This window comes from Fukomys damarensis, unplaced genomic scaffold (assembly GCF_012274545.1).
Source record: "Fukomys damarensis isolate Sample0158 unplaced genomic scaffold, DMR_v1.0_HiC HiC_scaffold_2, whole genome shotgun sequence".
In the NCBI taxonomy this organism is placed as follows: domain Eukaryota; kingdom Metazoa; phylum Chordata; class Mammalia; order Rodentia; family Bathyergidae; genus Fukomys; species Fukomys damarensis.
This window is the reverse complement of record NW_022900914.1, coordinates 36889677-36914548: the sequence shown is the minus strand read 5'-3', so window position 1 is coordinate 36914548 and position 24872 is coordinate 36889677.

The following is a 24872-nucleotide window of genomic DNA, read 5'->3' as shown; positions in this document are numbered from 1 at the left end:
GTATAATTCTGGCTACCCATTAATGGCATGAAGCAAAATGGACACAGTGGATCCTTGACTTACAAACTTGGTTGGTTCCCAAGCTCTGGTTGTAACTCAAGTTCATTGTAAGTCAACACAGCCGAGATATTAATGTTTACCTGGTTACGCACTATAGATAACAAGAGGGAGATGAATCTTCTTCCATTAATCTAATCAACCCAAATTGTGCATATGTCAGGCTGGTTGTAACTTGAGGGTCCACTGCATATATATTTTGAATTTCAGAAATAAATTTAAAACTTGGCTCAAGTTTTCAAAGTAAACTTATTTTTATAGCAGTGACTAAAATTACTCAACATTTGCTCTCTTTCTAGAATGCAGCATGCCTGTGTCTGTGTTCTCTGTAGCTGTGATTAAAACTTAAAGACACACACATGAGCACAGTTACATGTATTCACAAACATATTAAAATAGATGTGTACATATGTGTGTATATACAGAACAGTACATTTGTGCACTTAAAAAAAATTTCTAGGCCTTTCAACACAGACCATAGCATGCTTACAATTTTTAGTGTCTTTATGGTTAAAGTGTGATATGGTACATTTTTTCCTTAGAATATTAATATTTCATATATCAAAGGTAATACTTAAAAAAAAAAGGGCTGGGGATTTAGCTCAGCGTTTCAGTGGCCTGCCTTGGAAGCCCAAGGACCTGAGTTCAATCCCTGGTACAAAAAAAAAAAAAAAAAGGTAATACTTGTTCAATGCAGCATATTTGGGAAGTATAGGACAGTAAAGGAGAAAATTAAAATTACACAAATTACATGTGACACTATTGCATAAAGGTAGCAATTATTACTTTGCTGTTTTGTATAGGCTGCTTTTAAATTTTGGTTTTCCTACCCTGTTACTGTCTAAGAGGGGAATTGTATAACTTTAGGTGAACCAAAAAATTGTGTTATAAATGGTTTATTTGTGGTATTCCCTCTTTCCTCTCATGCCTTCATGTCAGTCTACCTTTACAAGGATCTTTTCATTTTTGTATCCCTCCTTATCTTCATTTTTATAATCATTGTCTCCCATTTGACCTGAGTACAACAGTAATCATTTCATTATATATTATTTCACATTTTCAGTGTATAATTTGAATTATAGGATTTATCATTCTACAAATCCAGGCAGCCCAAAAACCTTTTCTCCCTGTTTTACCTCTGCTTTGAAAAATCTAGTAACTTCATTAGTTGATTAAATTATGATTTCCAAACCAGTTGAACTTCTCTAAATGCTGAAAAATATCTATTTAATTGTGAATTCAATCTTTTTTATTCTTTTCAAATATTTAACACTTGCTAAAACTACCAACTCAATCTTAGTCGCTTTTCTTTTAGTGGAAAATCTGTTCCCCTACTTTTCTGAAGAATAATAAGATCATTAGAGATACAGAAATCTGTTATGGTGAAAAAAATTATAGAATCTAGACTTTAAGTTAGTTTTTGGTCTCATCTTTTAAGATATATATCACCTTGGCTAATTACTTAGTAACTCTAAACGTTGTCCCTTTGTTTCGAACAGCTTACTTCACAAGGCTGTTCAGAAAATGAAGTAACATGATATGGTGTTCAAAGATCCTCAAATACAGTAAGTCCTTCATTGTAGCTATTATTGTTTTCATCAGGTAGCAGTGTAGCCAACTCCCCTTTTCAACTGTATTTTTATCTTTGTATTTTTTCAATCTCTTTCCCTGTTGGTGTGGAAGAAGAAATAGAAATTGCCTTCAGGACCAGGTGCTGAATCCTACATCTGATATCTTAGAGCACAGGGACAAGCCCAAGGCACACAATCTGCAGCGCGGTGTTTGTTATCCTTTAAAGCTCTGCAGGGTTTGCCACCACTGTCCTAGGCCATTGCTCTTTCAAGTGGTTCTTCTTTGTCTTGGTTCTTCTGTTTGAGTGTCTACACATCTTTTTCAAGTGAACATCCAAAGTCCCTCAATCGCTTCCTGTTCAGTAACACTGTTTCTTTTTACTCCTCAGTCCATTGCTTCTCAGTATCTTCTTTACCCTTTAACTGAAATTGCTTGTAAATGTCCCCAGTGACACATGACTGGCAACAGCACTGGCCTTGTGGTCCTTCTGTAGGCTATTTCCGCTCATTTCATCTAGGGTATAATGGCGTGAAGGCTGCACTGCTGTTGGGTTTCCATCTGTCTCACCTGTTAAATAGTAATAGTCTTGCGGGGAGGGACTGAACTTTATTTCTAAAGGCTAAATTGAAGGATAAATACACACACACACACACACACACACACACACACATCCTTACTAACTTTACTCAAAATGCTATTGTCCTAAACAGGAAACATGACATTAAAAAATTGTTTCATATACACCTTGAGGTCCCAAATGCTAAAATGAACATTTTTTCATACTAGTAAGTATTGCTAGGAGATATTTGACATAGCCATTAGCATCAAATTGAAATCAAATAGTTACTTTGTGCTGTGAATATGGGCTGAAACTAAAATGAGTGCTGAAGATGCAGTACTGAAGAAAAGCTAAAACCAGTACAGTATCTATCTTAGAAGTCTGGTTGAGGATTCAGAGACTTATGAATCCCCACCCTATATGACATATTAAACGCTTAAATTTTACAGCTTGGCAGGTAGAATCGCTTTCAGGAGGGAGTTATACTAGAAATTTCTGTAATTTTTTACTTGGGCAGAAAATATATTTTTTTCTTTATTCATCTGGAGTCAGAGATTGATTCAATGAATTCATTTTAAGTTTCAATAAGTTCTTTTTTTTGCTTCTACACAAAAATGATTGAATAATATATGACTATGTGTACTTATGATTTAAATACTGAGTACCTATGGACTTAGTTAAGTCCCTGCATGGAGGCTGTATGCAGAGTAATAAAGACTTGGGAAAAATTATCCAGTCTGGAAAGTTTAACTTTTGCAAGTTGTTGATAGTGAGACATGGGAAATTTTTCATTTTGAAATGGTGAGTTTTAAAAATATTCCGTGAAAATGTGTGCATAAACAGAAGTAGTCTATCATAGCTTTAAATCTTGATACGTGATTTTCTATTCTGAGAGCTTTATTTTTAGATTTCTAAGTCTATATGTATATGTATATATATGTGTGTATATATGTATCTCATAACTCAGTAGCTGCCTATTGATTGCACAAGAGATGCATTTGAGGTATCCTTACAGAGATGTTTCTGGAACTTCTGTAAACTTGAATACCCTACTTTGAAAAGTTTTAAGATGATGTAATGCATTATCAATACAAGATGACATTGCGCAGCATGTTTGAAAACCGATACCATTGCCAGAGTACAAAACCTTCATCCTCACTGCCAGGTATTTTAAAGACTATAATCAGATACAATGTGATATGACCATCCCTACCAAGGTGCTGGAAGCATTGAAGCCATGGCTAGCATCTTCCAGGAGATAACTTTGAATGGATCTTTGTATTCTCAGGTCATCATATGCTTGAGGTAAACTGTGACTCTCACCATCTTTTCAGTGTTGCGGATAGTTTTATTTCTGTCTGACTGCTGAGGCTTTCACCCTTTGGGCAAGGGTTCAGGATGAAAATGCACCTTCTGCTCACGTGTGCAGCACTCAGTCAGTCTGTGCAGCATTTACCAGAATTTGAACTGCAGCACATCTTTGTCTTTCCTTGGCTCAGACTGGGAGCTGTCTCTGAGATCAAGTAGCAGCCTGACTCAGGTCTATGGCATATCTGCGAAAAGCTGGGAAGTGTCCTCCTCACGTAACTCTTTTGTACAAAAAAATTTGCCCCAGACATTTTCATTTTTGAAAGAATGTAGATTTGTAGGTTTGATTTTTTTTAATCAGGGTGAACTTTTGTTAATGTTTCATGGTTTAGATATATACAGTTGTGCTGTGGACCCAGTGGTAATATTAGTAATAAAGGCAATATTATTAATATCACTACATCGATATCAAAAGAGTTATAGAGTTAAAATTTATAAAGAAAAGAAACTAAGTTGACAGTTGTCTGGCTGCTTTGCCATTAACTCACTCATTGGCAATATTTTATGTACTCATGGAGTTTATATACCAAGGCCAGTATTTGGCAGGAGGAATCAAAGACAGACACACAAAGACAACAGTTGCTGCTGCTGCTTCTTCTTCTCCTTCTCCTTCTTCTTCCTCTTCCTCTTCCTCCTCTCCTCCTCCTTCTCCTCCTCCTTCTTCTTCTTTTGCTCTTCATTTCTTTCCCCTCCTCCTTCTGAAAAATTTTTATTTCTTTGAAACTCTGAATCAGCCTCCAGCAAGGGACTGTGTCCTTTTAGAGTCAAAGTGCAGTATTTAAACTTTGCTCTCAGGTAACGCTCTGAGGCTGCTTGTCTGAAATGACTTAATTTGCACTGCAGGACCAGCCCTGAACCCACAAATACTCCAAAAAACCACAGTGAACCAGGGCAGCAGACCTATTACTAATTTTTTATTAAAATCCCTGAGGCATCCAACACAGGGCCCCAAAGCAGCTTTAATAATAGACAACATACAGCACATTTTTCTTGTATTGCCATGTAATCAAATCTGAGACTGCTGTTCACTTTCTTTGTTTTACCTAGAGGACCAGCTTCCAATTTAGTTGTGGCCTACTCTAAACTGATTTTTCATTGTAATTAATGCCTACTTTGGCCTCAGCCACTTATACAACTTTCCATTAGAGGTTTGCAGCCATCCACAGAGTATTTTACTAAGTTACCCTCACAGACCTGCTACAGGTACAATTTTGTTAAAGTCTTTTTTTTTATTATTTTTTTACAAAGATTTTTAAATTGCTCGGTGAAATAGTTTTTAATTTTTTCCCCTTTTATTCTCCTTTGTGGGCTGTACCTATTAAAATGTTTGAGCGAAGGTCCAAGTTGGAGAAATATGTGTATACACACACACACAAACACACACACACACACACACACACACGCACACAGCCATTCAACCCCCTCCAGTACGCTGACAACTGTGTCCTGTAAACGCTTTCACAAAGGCCAGGGGGACTTATTTATTTCAGTCAGAGGTCTGCTGTGGCTTGTTTCTGCTTATGTTTTGTGCTGTCCATTTCCTCTGAAGTAGTACCTGAGGTGCAAGTTTTCTTGGCAGAGGATGGCAGGAGAACTCTGCAAACATTAAGGCGGCAGTCTTCCCACAGCTAACCTTACAAAGGATTATGGTTGCGGGCCCTGGGTCAGACTGAATAGATGAAAAAGTATATGCCATGCCTTTACTGCTCTCTGAACCTTTCTCTGTTGGGTAGGGTGACATTTTCAGTGACTTTTCTTAGAGCCCTGTTTCAACTAACTTCCTAGAAATTCTGGATCTGTCTACAACCTATCTTCTCCCTCCTACCCGCTGGCATTACTAATTCACAAAGAACAACTATCAGATATCAGAGCCACCCCACTACTTAGATGGTCCTCTTTCAACACAAAGAGGTGGTTCTCAGGAAGACCACTGAATAAGGGAAGTCCAGCAACATACCACTGATAGCATCCGGGTTCTACAGAGAAGAGTTCAGTGGGGCAATTCCTTTAATGGCCTCTGCTGAGAACACTCTGAGAAGAAACTACAACATTTTTTGTGTACTCTTACAATGCTACATTTTCAGTATTAGTAGTTTATCCAATAGGCTATATGGTGAAATAATGTACTTTCTGTTAACAAACAATGCATTTCCTTTTCTTTTATATAGGTTATAAAAAATTCTGCTACCCATTGAATATAATAATTTCTTTTCTAATATTTTGTAGTCATTTCTCCTTGGATAAGATTTGACATGTTGCATGATGCAGCTTTTAAATAGCATTTAATAGACCCTTGATCACATCTACCATGTGAGTTTCTGGACCCGGAAAGCACACTATCAGCAGCTGGGTAATGTTTGAGAAAGGAGAACACCTTTGTAGGTTGGAGAAAGTTGAGATTAATGTCTGTTTCCCAACCTCACTGATAATTTATTGAACAAATAAGGCTGGCTGTCGTCATTAGGTGGTATGGCTGCATCAGATTTTTGGCTAGCCCTTCTCTCTTTTTCCCTACAAGGATTCTTGGGTATTTGCAGATAAACAGAAATATTCATATAAAGTGGTTGATACTGTAACGTATCTTTTTAACAAAAATGTAATACCATAAGTTTTCTTTTACATAAGAAGTGAGCCACACGGTAAGACTGATTCGTGTGGCCTAAAAAACCAGGGTGTCTGCTTAAAATGTCACCTCATGCATCTTATGTTTGCATTTGTGCATATAAATCATCTAAACTCATCTAAATACAGAATGACACTGAAAAAAGGGTGGATTTGTAATTCATCAGGTGATAGGTCTTGCTTCCAAGTTGAAAGGATCTTATGTACTCAGGAGAGAATACGTTGTAAATACTGACAACCAAAAAAGGAATTTCAACCAACACTGAGAAACTAATCTCTAAAAGGTTAGTTAAGAAAAACTCTAACACAGTAAGTACCCTTATATTTTCCCAACCCTTTCTCTTACACATAGAACCCAAATGATTTCTACGGCTCGCTTTCTGATGGTGATCACCTGTCCTACCTTTAGTTGTTTACCACTTTCCCTCCCACCTACAGCCTGTACCCCACCCCCCTCATTGTACACTTCTTGGCTCCTCTTTTGAAAAACTGACTGGCAGTGAATGTTGGAGACTGCCTAGTGCCAGGTCTGGCAAATGAAGACCACCTTTTTCTGTCCTTTAGAAACCTTGAGATGGTTTTATTCTATCCTTATTTTTCACATTAAAATGCAAAGTTTGACTTTGATTTCAAAAATCCCTAAAAAAGAAAAAACAACTGAAAATTCATTTTAGTAGGTTTTTCCTGTGTGTGTATGTGTGTGTGTGTGTGTGTGTGTGTGTGTGTGTGTGTGATGAAGGGTAGAGGAATGCTCTATTTGGGTCATTGACAGATGTTAGAATTTCCTAACAGAAATCTACCAGGTGCCCAACCAAAACATCCCTTACAGGCATTTAAGTAGAATCACATGGACTCAGCACAAATGCATTTTGTTTAAATGTGAATAGGATATTTTCTTGTCTTCCTAACACAAGGCAAGATGCTAAACATTAGACAGAGGTTGAGTGATTGTGGTTGGGTTGAGCGCGGCTGTTCAGAGCCCCTTTCAGAACCCTGAATACAACTGCAACGCCTCTTTCTAGTAATTGAAATGACTTGGCACTCAACATTTTCAACGCAGGGATAATCTAACTCTACACACTAACTTTGCAGATGAGGAAAATGAACTTAGAGAATTTAATTAAATTGTTCAAGATTCCAGGACCCTCACTGAGTCTACTGTGAATAGAACCCAGCGCCTTGTAAAATGTTCTCTCCTTCCTTCTCTACAGTTAATTCCTAAACTTGCCATCAAAACCCAGGCCCACACAAATGTCAGAAATGTTGGGGATTGGAAAAGAAGTTTAAGGTAGTACTTAATCTCCATCTACAGTGAACATTCCAGTGAATCTCTAAGTATCTCTCCTGACAAGCGGCCATTTGAGATGAGTCCAGTTGCTTACAAGCTACTGCTTGGTGTGGAAAGCATAGTGTGGGACGTTTGGGGGTCTATTCAGTGGAGTTTGTAGATATTATTGTGTGTTGAAGTCATTTAGGCAACTGTTTAAAATGCAGACCCAAGACCACTGTTCCTAGATAGGACTGGAGGCGGAGCCTCATCAGATGCATTTGATGGAGGAGCAGTAGGTACTGAGTGTTCTTCCATGCTCCATGCTATTCTCGGTGGTACGAGTATCTGTATTGTGTTTGAAGGGCACCAAAGAGTGGCCAATAAACAAACAAACATAAATAGATAAGTTCAATTCAGATTGATTAAGCAACATGAAGATGAAATTTAACAAATAGAACATGCTTGTGTGGAACTGTGCTGACTATTATGGACAGAGATGGCTGTTTTAAGACTTGAACTTACAGTCCTCCTGTCTTAGCATTCTGGAGTGCGGGTATTACAGGCATGCCCCACCATGCCCCACCCAGAGGTGGCCATTCTAAGACTGGAGTAGGGAGCAAGAACCGGCCAACACCATTCAACTGAGTGAGTCTGCAAAGAAGGGTGAAGTGGGCAGAGAGTGGCTGAGGGAAGAAGGGTGGCCCCTGAGGCCAAAGAACAGACAAGGGAATATCCTGTACCAAGTGCTGGGCAGTGTGAAACTTGACTGTGGACCTCTTCCTATTGCAGTGGAGCTATGGAGCAGTTTTTCACAGAGGAATGATACAATTCAATTTTGGTACTAAAGAGGTACTGACAGGTGCTTCTGACTTGGACACACTGGGAAATTGTCAACCTGTGGTATTTGGTAACAATTTATCTTTCTGGGTTTCAGTTTTCTTATTTATGAAATTTAACTCCAACCTTATATGATAAAATAGAAAAAATAAAGTATTTCATTGGAATTAATGTGCAGAGGTGATTTATATTAAATAAGAGATTTATTTATGTTTGCTTTTGTCTGTAGGAGACAATTGACTAGGACATCATTCCTAGTTGGGCCACTGGATTGGAAAAGTCATATACTTCAGAGCACCCACTGGTAACCAACTTCTTTTTCTTTTCTCCAGTATTCACTGTAAGTGGATTTCCCTTTTGTGTATGTATGTGTTTGAGACAGATGGTAACTTTACAGCATGATGTTAGAAGAAAAAGTGTTTGGGAAGGGAAGCAGGAAGGCAAACAAGAAAAGCAAGCCTTGAATAAGCAATTTTTCTTAAAAGGAATACATTCTGGGGCAGTTTATTTTTGTGATCTGCCTGGAATTTGGGGACAATGTGCTAGAATTCTCTTCTTGCTTTCAGCTGGCAAGCTGCCTAAAAAAGGTGGGGACTTGGAAGAGAGACACAATGTTTCTATTAAAATAAGACTTCATTGAAAACAGGACCAGTGGCTAAAGTTAGTCCTTGGCTTTTTTTTTTTTTTTTTTTTTTTTTTACACAGAAGATGATACCTTCTCTCACGTTTGCCAGTCCAGAAGGATACCACCTTTTTTTTTTTTTTTTTTTTTTTTTTTTTGAGGCACTGTGGCTGGGTCTATGTGAATACTGAAGTGGAGAATGGAAACTATTATCCAGCTTGGGCGCTTGGACTCAAATATCTAAGTGTATTCAAATCTTTGCAGGCCAAGAAGTAGGCTGTTTTTGGAAGAGAATATGAATTATTTGGAGAATTTCTTTAATTTTCCACTTTATTTATGGAGTAAACGAGGTCTATATTTGAATTAAGCATGATTTTAAAATATCCTCTTCTTCCAGAAATACTTTTCTGTGTTTCTCCCATTTGTTTTAGGATTGTTATTGTAAATGTGTACAGGAAAAAGTCCCCTGTGGCCTGGGGACCATCCTGGGCTCTGGTCACATTAAACAGTCTCCCAATATTACAATCCTCCAGGGATATAGGGTTTGCTCCTAAGTCGGGTGGTTTTTTACAGAATCGGAAAAACCATACTTCTCAACCTCAAGTCAGTACATAGCTATTATTTTAAACTTTTCAGTTTGAATCAGCCTTGAAACTTTGAAGTCACGATAGGTTCGTCATTTTGTTTTTGCTTCCTTCTGTATATATTCTGTTGAATATTCCTCTGACACATGCACAGGTAATGATGGTCTTCATTAATGTCTTTGGAGCCTTCAGATATGTAAAATACTGTGCTGAGACTATGAATTAATCTCAATTAACTCTCATAATTTTATTGGGTTGGTAGAATTATTGAACCATTTTGTAGGTGAGCAAGCTGAGATTATGAGATGTCATGGCCTTCCTTGGAGTTGAATGCATGGTAGAAGTGCTTGAACATACAAGTTAGTTACTTTAATCAACAAAAAATGATTGGACATTTTATGGGCTAGGGATTTGCTATAAACACAATTTAAGAGTGAACAGAATGATGGCAGAAACTACATGAATTAAACCATAAAACTTTACTGAGTAGTATTTAAATGCTTAATGTAAAGAGATAATTTACTTATGAATGGGAAGACTAATTATTGCAATCATGTCGATATTCAAAAATTATTTTTATGAATCAAACATGATTTGTCACTGAAAGTTATCTTATTTTAATTATCTAAATGAACATAAAATATTTGTTTGAAAAAAGAATTCCAGAACTAGAGTACAAAATATGTAATATATTTTGTAAAGGTGATGAAAATTATCTGACAATAAAACCTACTACTGAACTAACATAATCAAAACAGTTCAGCAAGTGGAACTAAGTAGATAGCCATGAACCAGACTTAAATCAATGGGAAATGTGAATGTAGTTCATATAATATCACAAATCTCCAGAGAAGGAAATAGCTGATTAGTAAATGGACTCAAGAAAATTATTTTACAATTTGGAAATATATGTTTATAGCATTACCTCTTCTTTTATGTTATAATAAATTATTCATAGTTTACAGAGATACATTTTAAAACCATTAAAAGTACACATAAATAATATTTACCATATCTATAAGATCTTTTGTTTGTTTGCTCTTGCTATGTGATCCAGGCCAGCCGTGAACTCATTATGTAGGGCTGGCTGGCCTTGAACTTGACATCTTCCTGCCTTTACCTCCTACCTGCTGGGATTGCATGTGTGTGCCACCACACCCTGCTTGTAACTTCAATAGTTTGTAAATATAAAAAAAAAAAAAAAATGAAGAAGTTAAAAAAAAGACCATGAGAATAAGCTGCAGAAAAATTTCAACATTTTTGTTACCAGCGTAAATAAAATTGAAGACAAATGAAATATTGAAGTAAACTTTTTGCAATAATTATGTAAGGCAAAATACATATGTACTATATAATAAGTTCCTATGCACAGATGAGAAAATTATCTCAATCTCCTTTCAAAATATAAAAAAATTAAATATAAATATGTATACACTTATTATGTATATATCAAGTGATTTAATTTTAAGACCTATTAAAATGATGAAATCTTGCATTTTATTATTGAGGTAGCATAGACTTAAGTAACAGTGTCATATTTCTCACCAAGGTCATGAGTGAAGGCAGAAGGGTGAAATGACAATGTAAATTGTCTGTCTTTTCTCTTAGCAGTATTGTAACGTGAACAAAGAATTTCAAATTTTTTACATCTCTAGTCTTTTACAGTTTTATCTTAAGGAAAAACATCAGAGATGTATTCAAATAATTATACACAGAGATTTTTAAGACAAAATAATTAGAAATGACATAAATGTCCAAGGGGGGAGAAATAGTTAAATTATGACATATGCAGCTCTTATGAAATATGTAGCTGTTTCAAATCATTTTTGAAAGAATATTTTGTTATGAGAAAAATTAATAATAATGAGTAAAACAACCAAGATCCAATTACATATATTTCATCTTTTCAAAAATTCTCTCTCCATGGACACCCCCATACACACACTCTGACTCAAATATATGTGTATATTTCTTTTTGCCTCAAGAAAGCATAACAAAATATTAAACACTGCAAAATGGACACGTTGTGTCTGTGAAGTTAGCAAACACTATATCATATATTCTTGATTTTTAAAGTTTTTAAAGGAACATGTCAATTTTATGACTTGAAAAAACTTTTTTTTTTTTAAAGAGGAAGTCTACTCATCTTAATATGGAGTTGTAACTTCATAGCCTCATGCTGAATATGTCTCTGAACAGTATTTGGTGTGAGACCCACCAAGTTGCCCTTAGAAGGCAGTAATTCCTGTTTTATCATTACAACCCCCCCCCCAAAATCCAATTAAAAAAATCAGGGAAAGTTTTGCATACCTACAGGAATATTTCACTCACATTGTCATTCAAATTCCTTTAATTTCATTGGATTTTGTTTTATCTCCAGTAAAACATTTTTAAATGGCCATACAAAAGACCTTCTAGAACCAAGCTATTGGCTGATCTATTTGATTAGCAGTTAGGAATTATAAATGAAAGATAAAAAGGGTCTTCTTGTTATGCAGCCCTGGTAAGAAATGGTAAGTACATATTTTTCTGAGGCTTTTATTCTTAGAAAGAAAGCAAAGGATATAATAGGTTTTTAAAATACATGCCACATAATTTATTCTGACAAACAGATGTATTTTGTTGTTGCTATTATCATTTGATGAAATACTTTTAAACTAGTCCAAGGTGGTCCATTTTCAAATATAATACATACAGTACATCTAGCAGTTAACAAAATTTGGATGTGTAACATAGAATGGTCATTATTTTTACTGAAAAAAATAAAAGCACTAATTACTTACAGACAAGATACTTAGCACAAACAGATAAGCTTCAAAATGAAAAATTCTCGGTTTATGATAATTATGTTCTCCGCTTTGTTTTCAGAGACTGATAATTTGAGGCTTTAAAATCACCAGGAAGCCATTAATTGGAATTCTTCAATAAAAAATAAATTACATAGAAGTTCATGATGAGTTGTAAAGGCAGAGAGACTGTATTATACAGTGAGCAACACTGCTCCACTATTTATAGCTTTGTGCAGATATGTCTAACAGAAAACTGTAGGAATTTGAGATGTACAGATAGCAATTATCCACGGATCCAAACTGTACAGATATTTTAAATAGCAGCTTTTAGAGAATTTCTTCACCAATACAGGCAGGGTTTTAATCTGAAGCAGAGTTTTGCTAACGTGTTGTTTCTTGTTTTTGCCATTGTCCTTGCCCTCCTTGGGTCATATCAGATCGTAGCTGTGGGAGAGACGAATCTTCACCTCCTGTGGCCCGGTGTAGCCTCATGCCAGCTGTGGCAGCTAATCTTGATTGTTAACTTGGTTGGACCAAAAGATTAAAACTCTTCTGGGTGTGTCTGAGGGTGCGGTGCCGGTGTTTCCAAAGATGACTGACATGCACGAGAAGAAGCTGAGGAGAGAGAGGCGGCCTGAGTGTGGGTGGCATCATGAAAGAGGGTGGAGGCCCAGGAGGAGCCGAGAGGAAGGAGCAGGAAGCCCACAGCTGCTCTTGCTCTCTCTGCTTCTCCGCTGCCGTGAGGCGAGCAGCTTTCTTCCGGCGTGCCCTTCCGTTTCACCACAGGCCTGAAAACCCTAGAGTCAGCTGACTGGCAACCTCTGAGACAGTGAGCCCAAATCAATCTCTCCTCCCTTAAGTTGGTTTTCTCGGGGATTTTGTCATAGATGCATGTAAATAAGGACTAGATGGTATAATAGACAATACGAAACAGGACCAAAAGGGGCAAAGGGAAAGGGGAATTGGGAGGGCTAGGGGAAAGGAAAGAAGGGAATGGAATTAATATGAGAAAATGAAAAAATAGAAACAAAGTTTTGTAGTTAGGGAGGGAGGGAGGGGTTTCAGGGAGGGCAGGGGAAAGGGGAAAAATAAGAACCAAGATGGATTATGTAAAGGTGCAAATTTCCAATGATGAATGTCATTACATTGTATACCTTAAATGTAACAATTAAAAAAAATGCAAAACTGACCAATGCACCAGAGTATTAGAGCCCTGTGTAAAAGCAGGCACTGAAGGTCCCGGTGACAGTATTACACAGGCCATTAGAATATCGCCCCTTAATCTCTCTAGAGAAAATCAAATCACTATAACTTCAAATCTACTCTGCTTGGTGCTGGATGCAATAGTTAGTGGAAAGATGGAGAAGTCATCTTTTTGGTATGAAACAAGAGAAAAGCAAATCTCACCTGAAAGTAAGCCGGTAATAATAATTCTGATTTTCAGGCACTGTGCTGGTGAAGGTCAAGGGGCAGTTCATTCATACCAGTCAAAGATTGTGACTCTGACACACATCTCTACCATTCAGTCAACAATTGCATAATATGTGACACAGACAGTTCAAAATTATATAGGATTCAAATAAAAGTAATCTTTAAAGATTAGGAATTATTGGAAGACCGGGGAAAGTGGTCAGATGTAAATGACTGTGACACCTTTATTTTTATGGAATGAGCATAGATTACATAATCTGTACTTGTCAAGATATGTTTGCTTCCATAACAACCCTAATTTCTTCATGGCTTGACACAACAAAGGTTGTCTTCTTCCTATTTATGCTCAGCATAGGTTTCCAGGGATTGCTGTTCATCACAGGGCCCAATGCTGATGGAGACCCCCTCTTGACACCTGCTTCTTTGGTCACCACAGCAGGAGACAGGGAATGCCACTCCTAGAGCCACCACTCATATCTACGTGGCACTTCTGCTCATATTTTGCTGGCGCAAGGAAGTCACATGGTCACTAAAATTCAAAGCAAAATACAGAAGTTTAATCTTACACAGACTAGGGAAGGGAACTACAGTATCTGAGAATAGTCCTAATTAGTGGCTATATTAATTTCTGATGGCTGCTGTGACAAATTACCACGAACTCAGTGGCTTAAAGAAACACCTCTTTATTTTCTTACTTTTATAGAATTTAAAAAATCTAAAATCAACTTCCTAAGTCCAAATTCAGAGCACTGGCAAAGCCGTTTTCCCTCCTCAGGCTCTAGGGAGCTTCTGTTTCCTTGTCTTGCCCAGTGCTTACAGCTACATATCTTCTATTTTATGACTTGTGGTCTTTTTCTTCATCTTCTAAGTCAGCGGTGTCACCTTTTGTTCAGTCATCACATTGCTATGCTCTTGAGATGTACAGAAATAAATTATCTGCTTCTCTCTTAGAAAGATGCTTCTGATTGCGCAGTCACATGAATAATATGAAATATCTCTTCCACTCAAGATCTTTAATACTTTGGCAAAGCCCATTTGGACATAAAAGGTCACATTCAAAAGTTCTGAGGATTAGGACCTGGATATCTTTATTTACCCTGACAGATTGCCATCATCAAAAGTCCTAGATGTGATGTGCACACTCATCACTTAATGGATTTGAAACCATAAACAAGTGCAATTCTCAGAGGTTCAGTCTTCTCATTTATAAAATGAAAAGTTAAAATGCCTCATAAGAATTGTAAGAATTTATTAAAATTTTTTTGTAGTACTGGAGATTAAACACAGGGCTTTACATTGGGCTACAACTCTGCTCTTTTCAATTTTTATTTTAAAACAGGAACTCACGAAGCCGTTGAATTGCCTGGCCTGGGTTTAAACTTGTGATTCTCCTGCATCAGCCTCCAACAGTGCTGGGACTACAGGTGTGTTCCACGAACATGGCTCACTATAAGGATTAAATGCATCATGCATGAGTATATTCTTTATAATGATTTTTTAACATTGTAAAGTCTTGTTTTGATAATAATTTGAAAGAATTTGTACACACATGCATACATTCACATTCTGGATCATCAGGATGATTAGTATTGCTGTTGGATTCAGTGTCAGGATTTGATTCTATTTAGCATCTGTGATAGTTAACTAATTGTCAACTTGAGTAAGAAATGCCCGATTGAATTGGATCAGCTGGGTAGGCTTGTCGCTTGAATGGGATAAAATGGAAAGAAGGAAGTTTTGCTTCTGTTTCTTTGGGGAAGCTCCAGTCTTCAACTTCACTTTGCACGTTATCTCCTGGCTTCCAGCACAGACCCTTCAGCCTCGTCACACACCCTCACACGTGAAGCTACAGTGAGCTCCAGGTGTTTACCTGTCAACTGGATCCTTTGGATCTCCATCACACAGATGGCCTTTCCACACCTGATTTTGCAGGTGGCCATTGCAGGCCTATCTTGTAACTCCTTATAGTTATGTATTATGTACTAAATCTATTTCTCTAGTGAGCACTGACTGATGCAGTATTACAGAAGCCCACATGATCATCTGCTATTTAGGTGATACTTCTGTACTTCCCAGGCTCTTTTTTTTTCTATTAAGTTTATTGGTATAGTTACATTTATCATTGGGATCTTGTACCTTTACATGATATATCTCGGTTCTTGTTTTTTCCCCATACCCCTGCCCTCCCTTCACCCCCTTCACTCTTCCCTATTTACAAAGACTTTGTTTCCATTTTTTCACATTTTTTCTTTTCCCGTATTTCCTTTCCCCTTCCCTTCCCACTTCCCCTTTAGCCCATTTCTTCCTATTTCACACTATCAACTATTCCATTTGAACCTTATTTACACTTTTAGTTTTTCACACCAGAGAAACTATTTGGTATTACTCATGTGTCCTATTTATTTCACTTAAGAGTATAGCCTCAATGTGTATCCATTTAGCTATACGTGTTTTTAGTTTCTCATTCTTTATGGCTGAGTAATACTCCATATTATAGAAAAACCACATCTTTTTTATCCAGTATCTAGTTAATGGGCATTTGGGTTGTTTCCAAGTTTTAGGTATTACAAAATGTGCCACTATAAATATGGGTATACATATATCACTGTGATATGATTCTTTTGGAAAGATACCCAGCAGAAGGATGGCTGGGTCAAATGGAAACTCTAATCCTTGTTCTTGGAGGTATGTCCATATTGATTTCCACAGTGGTCACACTAGTCTGCACTCCCACCAACAATGGAGAAGGGTTCCTTTCTCCCTGCAGCCCCACCAGCATTAGTTACTGGTTGAATTTTTGATAGCAGCCATTCTTTTTGGGGTGAGGTGGAATCTCAGGGTTGTTTTCATTTGCATCTCTCGAATGATCAGTGATGTTGAACACTTTTCATATATTTATTTGCTGCTTTTACTTCTTTGTCTGAGAAATGTCTGTTCATTTCAGATACCCATTTTTGAGTTGTGTCTTTGTATTTGGAGGGTCTGATTTTTTTGAGTTCTTTATATATTCTAGATAGTAGTGCTTTGTTTGAGGAGTAGCTGGTAAAAATTTTTTCCTACATTGTAGATTGTCTCTTAGCTACGTTGATGGTTTCTCTTCTTTTTCTAATACAATGAGATCCCAGTTGTTGATTCTTTGTGCAAGCTCTCGTGCTACTGAGAATTTATTCATAAAGTCTTTTCCTATGCCAATGTCTGTGCAAGTTCTACCTAATTTATTTTCCAGTAAGTTTAGTGCTTCTGTTTTGATATTTAGATCTTTAATCCACTTGGATTTTAGTTTCATGCATGGTGAAAGGGATCTAGTTTTAATTTTTTGCAAGTTGAAAGCCAGTTTTTCCAACACTATTTATTAAAGAGGCTATCTTTCCTCCAGTGAGGATGGTTGGTTCATTTATCAAGGATGTGGTAGCTGAGTATACCTGATGTTGTTTCTGCACCTTCTAATCTATTCCATTGATCCTACAGTCTGTTTCTTTGCTAGTACCATGCTGTTTTTATCATAGTGGCTTTGTAGTATGCTTTTTTGTCTAGAAAAGGAAAGGTTTATTTTAACACAAAAAGAAAGAATGTTACATGAAGATGTCTTCATATTAAAAGAAGACAAAAGAGAACTTAACAATCTGAAGTAAAGATTAACTAATGTACAATTTTTCAAGTTGTAGTATGGTTTTAAATTGGGAATTGTGATACCTCTGCTATGTATCTGTTGCCGAGAATGGTTTTTGCTATTCTAGGTCTCTTTTGGTTCCAAATGAATTTTTGAATTGTTTTCTCAAGTTCTGTGAAATATACTGTTGGGATTTTGATCAGGATTGCATTGAATCTGTATAGAGGTTTTGGAAGTGTGGCCATTTTCACTATGTTGATTCTTCCTACCCAGAAGTAAGGAATGTCTTTCCATTTTCTTATGTTCTCTTCAATCTCTTTCTTCAGAGTGCTGTAATTTTCAGTGTAGTGGTCTTTTGTCTCCATTAGATTGATGCCTAGATATCTCATTTTTTTGGATGTCATTGTGAAAGGAATTGTTTCCCTAATTTCTCTCTCAGTGAGCCTGTTATCTGTTTACCAGGCTATTGATTTTTGAGTGTTGACTTTGTATCCAGCTATTCTACGAAATCTTTCAATTAAGTCTAGCAGTCTTTTGGCAGAGTTTTTTAGGTCTTTTATGTAGAGTATCATATCATGAGCAAATAGTGATAGTTTAACTTTCTTTCCTATCTTTATTCCTTTTATTTCTTTCTCTTATGTAATTGATGTGGCTAATGTTTCTAGAACTATATTGAACAGGAGTGATGATAGTGGACATCCTTGCCTTATTCCTGATTTTGGTGTGAAGGTTTTCAGTTTTTGACCATTTAGAATGATATTGGCTGTTGCTTTTTCATAGATAGCCTTTATCAGATTGAGATAAAGACCATCTATTCCAATTTTCTGTAGGACTTTTTTTTTTTTTTTACCATGAATGGTGGTTGAATTTTGTTGAATGTTTTTACTGCATTGAGGTGATCATACGGTTTTTGTCCTTGACTCTGTTGATATAGTGTATTACTTTTATTGATTTACATATGTTGAACCATCCTTGAATTCCTGGGATAAACCTGACTTGGTCAGGGTGTATGATCTTGATGATCTTCTGTATTCTGTTTGCCAGTATCTTATTGAGGATTTTTGCATCTGTGTTCATTAGGGAGACTGACCTATAGTTCTTATTTTTGGTTGGGTCTTCCCTGGTTTTGGAATCAAAGTAATACTTACTTCAAGAAATGAATTTGGAAGTATTGCTTCCCTTTCGATTTCATTGAAGAGTTTAAAGAGCATTTGTGATAGTTCTCTAAATGTCTTGTAGCATTCAGTAATGAAGCCATCAGGACCTGGGCTTTTCTTTGTTGGTAATGTTTTAATTACATTTTCAATTTCACTGAACATAATTGGAGTGTTTAGACTTTTTCTAACTTCTGTGTTCAACTTTGGAAGTTCATATATATCTAGGAATCTGTCCATTTCCTCTGTGTTTTCCATTTTATTAGAGTACAGGTTTTCAAAGTAGGTGTTGATGATCCTCTGGATTTCTGCTGGATTGGTTGTGACTTCAACTTTTTCATTCCTAATTGTATGGATTTGAGCCTTTTCTTTCCTTTTTTGATAAGGCTAGCTAAGGGTTTACTGATTTTATTTGTTCTTTCAAAAAACCAACTCTTCGATTCATTGATTTTTTTTTTTTGTATTATTCTTTCAGTTTCCGTTACACTAATTTCTGCTCTGGTCTTTATAACTCCCTCTCTTGTGTGAGCTTCTCATTTGTTTTGCTCTTCTTTTCTTTCCAGACTCTTTTGATTCAGGGAAAACTGCTGTTTCAATCCCCTGAGATGCTGAAGGGGAATATTTGGCATATAGTTCCGGAATATGCATTCTTACCACCACTACAGCTGCTTTCATGTGGGTGGTTCATAGACTTCCTCTTAAGAAACTCTGAGCTGGTTGACTTGTCTGATTGTTGTTAAGTTGCTGTGTCCTTGTGTTAAATAAGAGTTGACTTTCTCTGTTGACTGTGCTTCTGTTTTCTGAAGCAACAGTCAGCTCTTTCATATAATGGAGAACAAATTCAAGAAGTTCAACATACAATTAATTGAAGTAGAAGGAGAATTCAGGTGGACATATTTTTTAAAAACTCACAAATTTATCTGAGCTGGGGAAAGAAGCCTTTTATTTGGAAGGAATCAATCAAGTAAACAGCAGAATTATTTAATTTAGACTGATATCTAGCCAGAATCTGGTAAAATATGTATTTTGAATCACAACAGTATAGAAACAAAAATTCTGAAAAAAATTGTTGAAGGAAAGAGGAGACAAGGAGAAATCTATATGCATAAGAATGAGAAGCAGGTCACATCAGACTTCTTTGTCACCCAGAAAGGATGCTGTGACAGTGTCCTAGAGGTATTAAAGATATTGAGTCAAAGCATTTTTCAAGTTGAACAGCAAAATATCCACTTTCTACCTAACCCACATACGTATTTTGCAACACTGACTCAAATATGAAATCAACAAAGAAAAGCAATATGTAGAGGAAAGAGAACAATAAAAGATATAAGAAGTAATACTTAAAATAAACTAGCATTGCAGATGTCACACTTTAAGTGTAAACAGTTATTGGCTGTTGGCTTATATGGTGACAAATGAAAAGATCACAGTACGTTGGTCATGAAGAGGTGATAATCTCTGAGAATAATAAAGGAAATATAATTCTGCTAAGATTTGGTTTTGTTGGGTGAGATGAGTGGTCAAACACACAGTTGTTAACTCCTGGTATTGGTAGAAAAAAGCAAGTTCAAAAATATGGCTTAAATATTTGATGGCTGTCTTTAATAAATGGTGTTGGAAAAACTGGATTTCAAGCTACCAAAGATGAAAACTAGACTCTTATCTTTCACCATACACTAAACTAAAATCCAAGTGGATTAAAGATCTAAATATTTAAAAAGAGTCACTAAATTTGCTGGAAGATAATTTAGGCAGAACTTTTAAAGACACTGGCATAGGAAAAGACTTTGTGAACAAATCCTCAGTAACATGGGAACTAGCAGAAAGAATCAACAACTTGGATCTCATCTTATTAAAAAGATTCCGCACTGCAAAAGAAACCATCAACAGAATTAAAAGACAACATGCAATGTGGAAAAAAATTTACCAGCTGTTCCTCAGGCAAAGGACTATTATCTAGAATATATAAAGAACTCAAAAATATTAGCCCCTCCAAATATAAAGACCCAATTCAAAAATGGGCATCTGATATGAATCGACATTTCTCAGACAAAGGAGTAAAAGCAGCAAGCAAATATATGAAAAAATTTTCCACATCACTGCTCATTCGAGAGATGCAGAAGAAAACAACACTGAGATTCCACCTCACCACACAAAGAACGTCTGCTATCAAGAAATCAACCAATAACAAATGTTGGTGGGGTTGTAGGGAGAAAGGAACCCTTCTCCATTGTTGGTGGGAGTGCAGACTGGTGCAACCACTATGGAAATGAATATGGAGATACCTCAAAGAACTAGGACTAGAGGTTCCATTTGACTCAGGCATCCTTCTGCTTGGTATCTCTCCAAAAGAAGTAGAAGAATCGTATCACAGTGATATATGTGCACCCATGTTTATAGCAGCACAGTTTGTAATAGGTAAAACTTGGAAACAGCCCATTTGCCCTCAGTTGAAGACTGTATAAAGAAGATGTGATTTTCCTATAAAATGTAATACTACTCAGCCATAAAGAATGATAAATTAGAATCATTCATAAGAAAATGGATGCATATTGAGGGTGTACTCTTAAGTGAAATAAATAAGTCATATGTGTAAATACTGAATAGTTTCTCTGGTGTGGAAAAACTATAATTGTATGTAAGATTCTAATGGTATAATTGACAATGTGAAATAGGAACAAAAGGGCTAAAGGTATAGGGGAAGTGGGAAGGGTAGGGGAAAGGAAATAATGGAAAAGAAAAGAAATATGAAAAAATGGAAATACAGTATTTGTAAATAGGGAAAGGAGGAGGGGGTGAAGGGAGGGCAGGGGTAAGGGGAAAAATATGAGAACTAAGAGCTGTCATGTAAAGGTACAAGATCCCAATGATGAATGTAACTGTACTGTATACCTAAAATGTACCAATAAACTCAATGAGAAAACAATGTTTGATGGCTGGCATTAGAAATTAAGATCTAAAAAAAAAAACGAAGTTAAGATCTATAATTTTGAAACCTACAGGATAAGAAAACCATCATTTCAAGAAAATACAAAAAATAAGCACCAAAGTAACCAAAAGCTAAACAAAAATGAAGATAATACATGATTCATTGAAATATAAGTATGATGGAATGATTCTATCTGAAAATGTCTGTAGTTACATTACATGTTAATGGATAAATTTACCCTTTAAAAGCATCTCTAATTGGATGATGATGATAAGCCAGCCCTATCTTTTTTTTAATAAACATCCCTAAAACCAAATAACACAGGATAAAGTATAAAAGGATTGAAAAAAATACAAGACCAATATTAATTATAAAACATTTCAATATTTATATAAGACAAAATCAAATTAAAAAGAAGTGTATTTGACATAACAAAAAGACTTGCAGATACATTAAAATTCTTCAAGGAGATTTTACAATCATGAATTTTTATGCAACTAAAAGATTTAAAATATATATTAAGCAAAAACTTTTAGAGATGCAAGGAGAATATGACAAAATCTGTAATCAGAGATAGAAACTTTAACACATTGCTCTAAAAAAGCAAATAAATGAATAAAAATTAAAGAAGTTATAGTGATTTAAATAACATAATTTAAAAGCCTGATTATATATCCTTATATTGTTGTTAATTATATTCCTGTTGGATGTAAATACACTGGATATCTACAATGCCCACTAGACAGTATTTTTTTGTTCAAATTCCAATGGAACATTTTAAAAGCTGAATATAATAAGTGAAATAAATCAATGTTGAAATATCTCTGACCACAGAAAACTAAAATTAGAAATCAAATAAAGATTATGTCTTCTAGACATAATAAACAAATTCAGTAGAGGAGCTGGATACAAGGTCTACACTCAAAAATTAATAGCCTTCCTGTTCAGGAACAACAGACTCATTCTGAGGGGAACTAGAGAAACAATTCCATTCACAATAGCATCCAAAAAAATGGAATACTTAAGAATCTATCTAATGAAGGAAGTAAAAAAGAACTGCAGCACTCTAAGAAAAGATACGTAAGAGAATATCAGAAAATGGAAAGACATTCCTTGTTCTTGTGTAGAAAAAAACCAATATAGTGAAAATTGCCATACTTCCAAAACTGCTATATAGATTCAATACAATCCCAATTGAAATTTTAAGAGCATATTACACAGAATTAGAGAAAACAATCCAGAAATTCATTTGGAACCAGAAGAGACCTAGAATAGCAAAAGCAATTCCAGGCAACAAAGACAAGGCAGTGGGTATCACAGTCCCCAGCTTGAAACTCTACTACAAAGCAACTATGATCAAAACAGCATGGTACTGCCAAAAAATAGACCCTATGATCAATGGAACAAATGAGAAGATGCAGAAACAACTCCAAACATACTCAGCTGCCTCATCTTTGACAAAGGAGTCAAACACCTTCACTGGTGGAAAGATAGCCTCTTTAATAAATGGTGCTGGAAAAAATGGGTTTCAACTTACAAAAAGATTAAAACTAGACCCATATTGCTCAACATGCAAATGGAACTGAATGAAAGATCTAGCTATTGAAACAGAAACACTGATTTAGCTAGAAGACAGAGTAGATAGCACTCTTAAAGATATTGGTGTAGGAAAAGACTTTCTGAACAAAACCTCAGTCTCATGGAAACTAGCACAAAGAATCAATGCCCTGGATATCATCTTATTAAAAAGCTTCTGCACAGCAAGAGAAACCACCAACAGAGTGTAGAGACCACCCACAATATGGGAAAGAATTCTTACCAGCTGTTCCTCAGACACAAGTCTACTACCTAGGATATATAATAAATTTATAAAAGCCACCCCCAAAATTAAAAAACCAAATTCAAAAATCAGCATCTGAAAAGGGCTGTGGGGAAAGGGAACACTTCTCCACTGTCAGTGGGAGTGTAGACTGGTGCAACCACTGTGGAAATTAGTGTTGAGATTTCTCCAAAAACTAGGATTGTAAGTCCCATTTGACAGAGCTACTCCCCCACTGGGTATCTTCCCAAAAGAATTAAAAGCATCATAGTACAGTGATATATGTGTGCCCATGATTTATAGTGGCACAATTTGTAATAGCTAAATCTTAAAAATAGCTTAAATGCCCATTACCTGGTGACAGCCTAAAGAAGATGTGGTGTTTTTGTTTAGTTTTGTTTTGTTTTTATAAAATGAAATACTTCTCAGCCATAAAGAATGATAAACTAGAGACATTTATAGCTAAATGGATACACCTTGAGTCCATACTGAAGTGAAATAAATATGACATACATATGTAAATATCAAGTCTTTTCTCTACTGTGAGAAACTCATCATGTAAATAAGGACCAAAATCTATAATTTTGTGAAATAGGAATCTCTCCCAATATACAAAAGCTTTTTTGTGTTTCTTCCTTCTTTTCTCAATTTTTGTTTCCTTTTTTCCTTTCCCTCAACCCCTTCCATAGGCTCCCTTCCCGTTTGAACTTTTTCTTCATTTTTCACATATTTATTATATGTTTTGGACCTTTTTTGAACTTTTAGATTCTCATTCCAGAGAAACAATGCAAAATTTCAACATGTGTGTCTTATTTCACTTAAGAATATGATCTCTAAGTGCATCCATTTAGCTACAAATGTCACGAGTTTATCCTTCTTTATGGCTGAGTAGTACTCCACTGAATTAAAAAAAACTTTATTTATTAGTTATTACCAAGATTAACCTATTAAAAACTGTGCTGCCATGAACAAATGTGTACATATATCAAGGTGGTATAATGCTTGTATTTCTTGTGGGAAGGTACCAAGAAGGGGGACAGCTGAGTCAATTGGATGCTCTTTTTAAAATGACATGAACTTTTGACATATTCACTGAGAGTTATCTTTTAAAGCATAGTATATATGTTTATATTTTATCCCAGCAATTGCATTTAAAAATTTTTGTATCTTTAAACAGAGGAAGGATGCTAATGCATACAAAGAAATGTGGACTAAAATGTTCATGTCTGCATTGTTAGTTGTAAGCAAGAAGTCAAGCCACACAAACGGTTACCACTGTGAAATATCTGAAGATGTGGAAAATGCAACAAAACTTGTACTTTTGTTAAAAAATCCAGAACAATCCATATAGTGTGATTGTGGTTTATGTTAAAGCAAAGCAAAAGTTAAGCTTGTGTTTGGAAATACATAGAGGAAAGCTATGAAAGATACATGAAAAATTATTCATGGTGATTACCTTTGGTAAGGGAAATTGGTTAGAGTGTTGAAGTAAAGTCTTACTCTACATACCTCATTTTGCTTAATAAGCATAATTGTAACTATATGTGCTTTAAAATGCCAGCATTTATTCAAATATTCCATGCATTTAATTTTAAGAAAACATCAAAGGAAGAGAGGTTTTGTGTGCCAATTATCTCATTGTTCCTGCT